This window comes from Macrotis lagotis, chromosome 6, assembly GCF_037893015.1.
Source record: "Macrotis lagotis isolate mMagLag1 chromosome 6, bilby.v1.9.chrom.fasta, whole genome shotgun sequence".
Lineage (NCBI taxonomy): Eukaryota > Metazoa > Chordata > Mammalia > Peramelemorphia > Peramelidae > Macrotis > Macrotis lagotis.
Genome location: NC_133663.1, coordinates 167,224,310 through 167,235,912, shown reverse-complemented (window position 1 = coordinate 167,235,912; position 11,603 = coordinate 167,224,310). Strand labels below are relative to the sequence as shown.

The 11,603-nt window shown below is 38.7% G+C and overlaps 1 long non-coding RNA gene across 1 annotated transcript in view; it reads left to right on the top strand.

Moving 5' to 3' along the window:
- Positions 1 to 3,954: 3,954 nt before the first annotated feature.
- LOC141491244 (uncharacterized) overlaps positions 3,955 to 11,603 on the top strand; it is a 33,788-nt gene continuing 26,139 nt past the window's right edge. Inside the window, exon 1 of the long non-coding RNA XR_012469537.1 lies at positions 3,955 to 3,986. This is a non-coding gene — a long non-coding RNA (uncharacterized LOC141491244). The remainder of the gene's footprint in view (positions 3,987 to 11,603) is intronic.

Genomic DNA, 11,603 nt, shown 5'->3' with positions numbered 1-11,603 from the left:
CCCCTATCCATAGATCAGATAGGTAATTTCTAACTTTGCTCCTCTAATTAGTTTATGCTATCACACTTTATGCTTGTAGTCACATACCCATTTGGAGCTTATCTTAAGCTTACATTCTGAGATACTACTAGTCAAGAACTAGTTTATGCAAAGCTGCTTTTTTTCCATCAGATTTTGTTGAATAATACGTTCAAAACCAGATCTCTAGATTTATCAAATCTTAGACTACTGGACTTATTTTGCTTTTGTACACTAGATACCTAATCTGTTGCCTCATTACGTAATCTTAAGGAATGCCCAACCACCAAAAATAGGAAAATGTTTTGTCCACAATAAGGAAAATTAAGTCAGGCTGAAATATTTCCAAAGAGAGACTGAGCACTTTGGGTTGATAGAATCAAATCAGATTCTCAAGATCCTTCCTACATATAATTCAAATGCACTATCCTAAGCCAAAGTTATCCTAATACTGAGCAATTTCCTGCCCTATACATAAACATTTCAGTTTCTAGATCAGATCCAGTGGTAGGGTAGCATTTTTTTAATTAAAAGGATTATTCTTCATTTCTTACACTCATAAACACAATAAGCCCAGGCATACTTGGGACAATTCATGATGGAAATGATTTCTCATGTCTGAGTCTCCCAAAAAAGAGGCTGAGAAAAATAGGTACTCAACTTACATTATGAAGAAGATAATGAATAGATAATTTATTCCTACTCACATAAGGAATGCTGAGCATAAAAGAATCATAACACATAATACAGAACTAGTAGAATAAGTTCAGTAACAACTTATAATTATTATTACAATCTGCTGGGAGGCTGAACATTTGTCTTCATCAAAACCTAAAGCAGTCTGGAAGGGCTCCTAATTAGACATTTTGTATTTCACCTCAGTTCACTTCAATCAACTTTACATTAAATTAGGCTAGGTTTGTCTCTTCTCTTTGGTCATGGCTGTTCTTTCCAAGGACAATGGAGTAGTTTCTGGGGTTTCTTTCCTTGCTGTCAGACTTCTCCACTTTCCTTTAGACTTACGAGGTCAGTGTCTTTAGGAAAGACTCCAGACTGAAACTAAACAACCCCCCCCCCCATACAAAACAGACATACACATCAACCATGTCCAAAAATGTATATCTTATCCCACAGTTGTTGTCCATCAGTTTTTGCAAGCGATAAATAGCAGATTTTGGGGGGAGTCCTGGGTGGTTATTGTATTGATCAGAATTCTTTAGTCTTTTAAAATTGCTACAATATTATCATAGTTGTATACATTGTTCTAATTCTGTTTATTTACTTTTTTTTGAGACTGGGTTCTTCTATCTCTCTCAGAGTAGAAGTTCAGTGAACACTTACAGGGCTTATCACCACTGCTGGGCAAGGGGTGAAAGCTTTAACTTCTTCACCACTCCTAAGGCAACTTGGTGGCTTCCTCCAGTCCTAGGGTGATCAGTGTGAACTGATGCCAGTCTTCATTCAGACACTCCATTGTTTTAGCCTGCAGCTCAGAATTCCAGAGCCCATGTGATCCACCAGCCTCAACCTCTCAATTAGCAGGGATTATACACATGTGCTACCACATCCAGCTTACTCAGTTTACACAAGTCTTCAGATGGTTCTTGAAATCCACCCCTTTAATCACAGTCTCTTACAATGCAATATTTTGTTACATTCATATGATCCAATTGTTCATCCATTTCCCAGCTGATCAACATCTCCCTAATTTTGTAGTTCTTTGCTTACACATAGACACACAAATAAAGTCATAAATATTTTTGTTCATATGGGTTCTTTCCTTTGCATCTAATCTGTTTGGAGTATAAACTCAATAGTAGAACTACTGAGTCAGTTAGAATGCAGTTTAGTGACTTCTGTAGCATAGTTACAAAATTGTTTTCCAGAATCCTAGGCCAGTTTCACAACTCTGTTCTTCAGTGTTTATGTTCTCCTAAAATTCTTTAACAATGATCATTTTCTTTTTTCTTGCTTTTTTTTTTTTGGCCATCTTGCCCAGTCTGATGGGTTTGAAGTGGAACTCTGGCAGCATGTTGGAGACAGAGTAATTATCAATGGATTTCTGTTTTTTTCATATATAGGCATACATGTGGATAAAATTATGAGATATGTAGTAATCAAAAGTTCTATGATGGTTTGATTTTGAGTAGATATTTTAGAATGTCCATCAGGGCCCATCTAGAAGTTTCTGATCAAGTTTCTAGCAACATACATGTCCACAGTGGAAAACCCAATCTTCAAGGAAGAACTTAAAATTTCAAATGGGCATTCAAAAGCAGAAAAAAATATTAAAACCCAAAGACAAGTCTATACATTTTGAAAGATAAACCCAGAAATGACATACACAAGTTAGCTAAAGAGGCAGTATGGTATGATGATTAGAGAGTTGGCCTCAGAGTCAGAAAGACATACTCAAATGCCCCCCTCTGGCACAGAGTGGTTATATGGCCCTGAGCAAGTCACTTGACCTCTTCAGGAAACTCTCTAAGACTATAAGGTGCAAAGAAGGCACTCATCTGCATTCACAGAGGGAGCTCCTTCTAGGACCTCCCTAAAAGTAACCAGTTAAATCAGCTCAAAAAAGTTAGCTATACTATATCATTAGTAAAACTTTGCCATCTACTCAAGTATTCTGTGTGCACAGAAATACTGTATGTAGCCTGGGTTCTGCTGAAAGAGTAATAATAACTGGAATTCATATAACAATTTGCAAATTGATTTACTTCCATTAACTTTTGTGAGCCGGTGAGTATTATTTGTGAACCTACAAATATTATTATGTTTATTTTAGAGATAACTGAAGCTGAGAGAAGAAAATTGCCTTGCCCATTGGGCACTCAGAAAATGTCAAAGGGGCATCCCCATCAGGATTAATCTAAGATCATCATCTCCACATCACCTCCCAGTCTGCACTAACCACATTCCTACCAACATCATTACAACCATGTTGCTTTTCTGACTTCCAAAGCCCTTGCCGTACATTATCTTATTTGAGCCTCAAAACCCTGTATTTTACAGTTATTACCATGCCCATTTTACAGATGTTGCAACTGAAACTCGGAGAGATTAAATGATTTGTCTACGCTCTCACAGCTTAACTATTAGAGGCAGGATTTAAAAGCCAGGTCTTCCTAACTTCATGGGTAGCGCTGAAACCACTATGGCATTCTATAGATGAAAAAAATTAGAGATGTTTTCAATTTTAGGTAGTGGTGGAGCATGCATGTCATGCTGTCCGTCTCCAGTGCACACCTATCATATAAATAAGCTCCCTGTGTGGGTGGGGAAGGAGAAGGAAGAGGGAGACAGAGAAAATCAGACAGATGCAGAGACATAGAGGGACACAGACACTGTCACACACCACACACACACATATACACAAACACACACGGGGAGGGGGAGAAGAGGGAGAAAAAATTAAGGTGGAAAGGAAAAAAGGGGGGGAGAGGAAGCAATGTTCAGAATGGAAGATCCCAGCTGTTGCTGTGAGACTGAAGGCTGCAGCCCCAGAGAAAACCTGCCAGCACCGACGCCCTTATTATCCCTACCAACTGCAGCTCTCTGCTTCCTCTCTCACTTCCTCCATTCAGCCCACAGCATCACTGCAGACCCTGCAGGAGAGACAACTTAAAAAAAGAGATAAAAAATAGAGAAAAAGAAAGAAGCCCCCAGCCCCCCGATTTCGCTGCCCCCCACACTCTCCGAATCATCGGCCCAGTAGTAACAACATGAATAAAACAGCCCCAGAGCCACAGCCACCAGTCCCCCCTCGATCACGCAGTGACGGGTGGGAGCTGCGCTAGGTAAGGCGCTGGGGAGTCTCCGCCTGTGCCGGAGCCGCGCGCGCCCCGGTGACTGATTTCTTGCCGGCTTCGCTTCTCCCCGGCCCGAGCTTCCCCGCTGTGGCCGCCGCCGCCGCCGCCGCCTCCCCGCGATGCCCGTGCCCATGGTTGTTCTGAGGGTTACAGGTTGGTCGCCGCCGCTGAGGTCTGGGGGAGACTGGGGCCCGCCGTGCGCCTTCGCCTCTGCATCTCCCAGGGGGTGGGCCGGAGGCCGGCGGTGGGGATGGGGGAGGGCGGGGGTGAGGGGGAGCCGGGGCAGGTGGGAGGATGCGGGGGCATCCGCACGGCCCCGGGGGTCCTCCCTCTCGGCTGGCCCCGGCCCAAGGTCGGAGAAGGCTGGAAGAAGTGGGGCAGGGTCAGGCTCCACGACCCGCCGGGTTTGGGGATGCGCCTTCCCCCTCCATCCCACCCTGGCGGGCCCCTGCGGGGAGCTGTCCTTCTGGAGCCGGGGGCGGGGGTGGGGGGCTGCCGGCTCCTCTGGCCTTGGCCTTGGCTGTGTGAAACGCTGAGGGCGGAGGGGTCGTGAGCTCTCTCCCTTGGTCAAGCCCCAGGCCTGTCTCCGCTCCAGGTGCAGTGGGGCTGGGGGGGTGGGGGAGAGAGGGCTTCTGGAAGCCGGGGAGGGGTATGGACGATACCCGCAGAGGCAGCAGACCGTGTGGCTTCCCCTGGCCCACTGCTGGCTGCTTTTGCTTCAGGGGAAGACTTGCTGTTTCCAGGTGGGGGGAGAAGTTTATGCGCCAGGTCGGTTCCAAAGGAGGCCGCGCTGCCCCTCCTCCACCCTCCCTGCCTCCTTGGTTTGCTGTTTTCTAATCAGACCTCCTTTTTATTCATTGGGCTGCTGAGCATCTCTTTCTTTAGGGTGACCACCAATACAATACATCTTCCTGGTTTAGCAACACCTGAGTATTAAAGAGCTGGGGCATGTATGTTCAGCTGCCCTTAGTGTCCTAGGAGATATGGCTTTAATCCCTCCACTGTTGCCTTGACCAGTCAGCTGGAGGTTATCCCTTTGGCAGTCTTCATTTCTCAGATTGGCTACACTTCAACAGTGCAAGTATCCTGAACTGAGATGTAGATAAGTGAATTCCATCTCGGGGTTAAGCTATATTGTTGAAAAGATAAGAGTTTTCACAGGAAAAAAAATATTTCTTATTCTGTATTTGCCTCTGTATGTGTGATTAATCGATTTGGGCCTCATATTCATCTGTGAAATGGGAATAATGCTATTGAGACTCCCTACTTCAAAGGGCTGTGGTGAATAAAAATGACTAGAGGTTAAAAACAAGAACTTACTTTCTTAAAGAAGTCTGAATAATAGATCATAACTTGGCAGATGGATATGTTATTGTTCATTATTGATATTTTCATAACCGCTGTGGTTCCAAATTAAATCAGAGGAAACAAAGTAGTGATGTGGTCAACCACTCAGGCTAATGCACAGGTGAACTGACATATTCAGCTGTCACACCTTTAAAAACCACCCCTTCACTAAAATATTAACCACAGGAAGGTATTTACCAGCAATCTGACTTGCCTTATATGGTTCTTTCCTCTTGAACCTTGAGGGAATGCTTTGCCTCTCAGGCCCTTGTGGTAGACCTCAGCCTTACAAAGGGCTAAAAATGGCACCAATGGTCAAAAACATAGCTTTGGAAAAGAAACTGAAAATTCAAAAATTTTTGAGAATGTGTACAGCAAACTAGGAGCATCTTGCTTGGTCGGAGTCTCCGGAGAAGTTCTGTTTTTGCCTGCTGGACTCTTGTGGGATAGAGCCTGTGAATACTGGAGTTATCAATTTCTATGAGAATTTAGACTTTCTGATTATTGTCTTGATGACAGTCCTGGGTAGGAACTTTAAAGAAAAAAGGCACAACGCATATTTAAAAATGATTAACATCAATTTGGAGCCAAAGACTCCAAAAGGAGATTTGGGAACCATTTTCTTTTTTATCATTCATAGTAAATGGGATCCATTAAGTCTTTTCCTTTTCTAGCCAAGAAGACTACAAAAACTGCAACTTGATCATGTTGTTCTTGATAAGTTTCAATGAGGTTGTTAAGATAGGATCAGTATCAGAATGTTTATGCATAGATAAATATGGATCTATATGCATAAACAAAGGAAAAAGTTCCATAACTGTTACATGTAGATTTTAGATTTATGAAGGGAACAAATAACTAAGCAGATAATAACTTCATTTACCTTTCTTTTACTCCTTTGGTTAGGAAAGAGATTTATTTGCCCTTTCTTCCTAGGTATCTAAATTTATATTCTAGGTTATAAAATATGCCTTGTTTTCCAATAAAATAATACCAGTACAATCTAAAGCAGCTTTGATAGATGAATTTAATCATACATACATCATACTTGGAACATATCTACCTCATTGTCTTAAGAAGTATTGTTGTTGTATTTGTCTTTGGTATTTTCAAAAAGACTATTATCACTGCAAGACCCTCCCACAATAATGACTTCCAAGTGTTTTTTAAATTATAATTTTGAATGAGGAGATGTGACATTATGAGGAAAATCCCTTTCTTTTTAGCATCTGGGATTTTTTCACTTTCATTTCTAGGCTAATATAGTGGCCTACACTCATAACCAGGGTAGGTTCAGATTTAACCTTGAACAAATCCAGCCTGAATTAAATGAAAGTCTGTTTTACTGATGTATATTGAGAATAATGAAAGCAGAATAAAAAGTAAATGACAGAACCCTCTCAGGCTTAGTTCATTTTTTCCACAAAATTATTTCAAATGCTCAATCTGCCATACTCAAAACAGAATGAATATGATCAATGTCCTTTGTTAGACCAGTGAAGACAATAATGTTCTAAGCTTCTACTTAAAAAAGAAACTATGAAATATGAGGGGCTATCCTACTTGAATATTCCTGATCACATATGTTTGTATGTGTGTATATAGGCATACATACCTACACATATAGACATATATGTCTATATGTGTAATATATATATATATATATATATATAAAATATATGTATATGTACATGAAATTAGCCTTTTCAACTCATATTTCTTCCAAACTAAGGCCTTTTTATTTGCCTTGTTAAACTAGGTAAGGGACAGGAAAAGAAAGCACCTGAAGTTTCCCAAGTCAAAGGGATAGAGGAAATATTTGGTTCCTCTGGGTTGAATGGACAAGGAATGGTGGTGGGGATATAAAATGGCATGATGGCAAGGGGACTTTCTTTGAAGTCAGAGGACTGAGTTTTAGTTCTGTGTCTAATGTTTACTAGTTTACAAGCAATTTGACTTATATGGTTCTTTCCTCTTGAACCTTGAGGGAATGCTTTGCCTCTCAGTCTCTTGTGGTAGACCTCAGCCCTACAAAGAACTAAAAAGGGCACCAGTGACTAGAAACATATGTTTGCTTTTCTTTTTTTTTTGGGGGGGTTGTTTTGTTTCACCTCAAGCATATTACTTAACCTTTCTAGACCTCAGCAACCTTTTCTGTAAAATGTCAGTTATCTCAAATAGATAAGTTCTAAGTTCCTTCCAACTCAAAATCCTAGGAGATAAGGTGGAAAACTACAGAGTGGGACAGAAAGGGGGATGGAATGTTCACAAGGATTTACAGAAAACATTTTTTGTGCTCTACTAAAAGTTGGTGCTATACATTGTATTCATAACACATTTGTAACTTCTTTGGTATAAGATGAAAATTTCTCTATTTGTACTGGTCTGGCAGTACCTGTTTCACAATTTATTATAGTCTGAAGAACTTCTGGGGACAAAAAAGAGTAGGTGGTTTATTTATCCAGGTTCATTTATTCAGTATGTACCTGTATGGGATTTATCAAGTCTGTCCCTGTGTCTACCTTACAACACTGACCCAAGCAGTGTGACAGAAGTGATCCAACCCAAAGCAAATATTGAGGATAGGTTGGCAACCAAATTCAGCTGCCCTTAATTGAACCCAGGCTCTCCATTCAAATTGATTCTACTTGTATTACTCAGCCTGCTAGCCAAAAGATAAGAGAAAAATAGGAGAGGAAGAAATATACTGACTGATCTCCAAAGTCTTCCCTTTCAACTTAATCAGCAGGATGATACCATTTAGTATTAGAAGGATTTTCCTTTTTTAGGGTCTGCTGAACTTGGAGTTAGGACATCTTGCTTTGAATCCTAGTTCTGACAGTATCTTCTGTGAAGAATGTTTAGATGCACTATAAGGATGAATTGCTATTATTTCCCCCAAAAGAATTTATCACTTTCACTTATCTCACTTAGTGTCTGCTGTCATAAAACACTTTAACTTGGTTGAAGTTATTGACATCAGATTTGGAAGAAGGTTATATATTTTAGGAAATACCGAATAACTCATTTTCCCTATAACAAAAATAGATTTATTAAGAAAAACAGAGGTGGCTAGGTTGGCACAGTGGATAGAGCACCAGCCTTGGAGTCAGGAGTACCTGAGTTCAAATCCAGCCTCAGACAATTAATAATTACCTAGCTGTGTGACCTTGGGCAAGCCACTTAACCCCATTGCCTTGCAAAAAAAAAAAAAAAACTAAAAGAAAAAGAACTTGAAATACTTTTGCTTGGAACATTCCCTGCCTCTCCAATTCTCACTCTTCCTTCAATATTTTCATAAAACCTTCAGAGGCATTCTGGGTCAGGATTAGTTTAGGACAGTCCACTTGTGATTGGACTGTGATGTAATAGTCATGAACTATAAAATTCAATAAAATAAAATGACTTAAATAAGATGAAAATGATGCAGTTTTCTAATAAAAAAATAAACCAATCCTTTGTGGACCATTTTCTAAGACAGCACTGGGTCAGAAAGATGTCCCTGTGAGGCAGCAGAAATTCTGATAAACTTAAGAAATTCAAATTTTCCAGGGGGCCCTAATCTTAGGTTTTTTGCAAGGCAAATGGGGTTAAGTGGTTTGCCCAAGGCCACACAGCTAGGTAATTATTAAGTGTCCAAGACCAGATTTGAAGCCAGGTACTCCTGACTCACCAAGGCGGTGCTTTATCCACCTAGCGGCCCCCAGGGGCCCTAATCTTAAACCCAAATACTCTATACCAATCATATTTGGAAGGATGGTCTCATTATCTCAACGGGACCCTTAGTTCTCTTTTCCGACCATATTTGAAAGCATTCTTACCTTAAAGGGAATACCTCCTACAAGGCATTCCAAACCATGTTAATATTTCTGCCATTTGTGACCACTTAAGTCTACATTAGTGTCCCATTCCTCCAAATTACTGTAACACTTATAGTTTGTTTCGCATATCTTAGCAGTTAGTTATATTATAAGAAAGTATATATTTCATTTTGAATGAAGAAGACCTTCCTAACAATTTTTTTTTTTGCAAGGCAAATGGAGTTAAGTGGCTTGCCCAAGGCCACACAGCTAGATAATTAGTAAGCTTCTGAGGTTGCATTTGAGCTCAGGTACTCCTGACTACCATGCTGGTGCTCTATCCACTGGGCCACCTAGCCGCCCCTATGAAATCTATTCTTATCAAAGCAGTTTCTTTGAATTCCTTTCATGTCTATAGCATATATTGATCACTTAATAAGTGCATTTCGTATATTACTTGGGATGTATGGATGTGTGTGTGTGTGTGTGTGTGTGTGTGTAGATAGATAGACAGATAGATAGATACATAGATTATAGCTGCCTCTCTATATCTATCGATATATAAAAGACAGGCCCCAATCTCCATTCTAATGAGTAAGTCTGGAAGCAAACAAATACCTCCAAACAATATATATATATAGATACATATATATATATATGTATCTATATATATATATATATATATATATGATAAATAGGATGTAATTAAGGATAGGAAGGTCCTAGAATTAAAAAGGGATAGGAAAGACTTCTTTTGGGAGTTAGGATTTTATTTGAGATTTAAGGTAAGCCAAAAAAAAGCCAGAAGCCAAAATGAATCGGAGGAGGAAAAGCATTTCAGAGATGAGAACAGACAGAAAATGCCAGGAAATAAGATGTTTGAGGAACATCAAAGAAACCAGTGTTTCAGGATCAAAGGTAGAAGACTAGAAAAGCTGATGAGTTAAATTTGCCAAAGGATCTTGTATTTGATCCTGAAACTGGGAAACAGGAACTGCTGGTGTTTATGGAGGGAGTACTGAGCATAGTAAACATGGTTGGACCTGTGCTTTAGGAAAATAACTTTCATAGCCAACTGAAAGATAGACTGGAAAGAGGAGAGACAAACAGAAAAACTAGAAGGCTATTGCTGTAGTCCAGGATTTAAGTAATGAGAGCCTGCACCAGAATGGTTAGAGGAAGTATCAGAAGAGAGAAAGAACATATCAAGGGATATTACAAAAGTGATTGATTGAGAAAGGTTTCAGGAATGTGAAAATTTGAATTTCTGAATTTATAAGCAAAAAAAAAATTGAGATAACTTTTGACTTTTCTAATTTATATCCTAGAATATATCTCTAAAATAATTAACATTTTTATTTTTTCAAATGATGCACACTATTTCAGTTCAGTGAGATTATTATTTGATCTGAAAGATTTTTGAAAATGTTTCCCCAGAGGCAATATAATTTTCTACCATTTTATATCCAATTTATTTTCCCAACTATAAATCTTTAATGATGAAGGACATTTCATGTAAAAGGCTCTCTAAAAACATAACCATTTATTTTAAAGTTTTAAACCCTTTAATTAAAATATGCATATTAACTTATTTATTCCAGCTAGGAATATAAAAAATAATTCTTCCTACTAAGAAGAATTATGTAAATTCCAATTTGGAGTGGCTTTAGTTCTTCTATACACTATTGTATGTATTTTGTTTGCCTTTGCTCAGAGTGATTTCATAATAAATATAAGCACACTGATATGAGTGTAAATCAATTTATAAAATAAATCAAGCAATAATAATACCAATGATCATGACATTGTATAGCAGAAACTTTGAGAAATATACTCAGGATGAATATACTAAGGATATAATAAAACTATACATTTTGCAATAGATTCTTATAATCACAAAGTATTTTAAAATATGTCTCATTTCATCTCATAACAGTTTTTCATAGATGAGAAACAGATAAAAAAGGTCAGAAAAATAAGTGACTTTCTCAAAGTCATAAAGCTAGTTACCAGAAATGGCATGAAAATACATGTTTCCTGACTGATTTTAATGCTCTTTCTATTATAAAACTCTTAGAAGATATAGGAATGGGTATAGACATGAATTCATTTTAGGTAAATAATATTTATGAAAAAATGATATGTAATATTTAAAGTTGCATTTTTCACTATCTTATTTAATGTTATAAAATTCTTTTTTTAATTTATTTTTTTATTCTCATTTTGTACAAATGTTTTTTTTACATTAATAAAATATTCCTGTTTACAAAATAACCCTCCTCCCCCATGAATATAGATAGACTTGTTTGGGCAAAAAAAGTAAAGGGGAGAGAAAAAAATTAAAATAAAAAATAACAATAGTAATAATTGTAGGCATGGACAGGTGGTGCAATGGACAAAGCAATAGCCCTGGAGCCACGAGCACCCAAGTACACATCCAGCCTTGTAAACCCAACAATCACCCAGCTGAGTGACATGCAAGCCACCCGATCCCCACTGCCCTGCAAAAACCAAAAAAAAAAAAAAGAAAGAAAGAAAGAAAGAAAGAAAAAAAAAACCAAAATAAAATAAAATAGTAATAATAGTAGGGGTGGCTGGGTGGCAGACAGAGCATTGGCCCTTG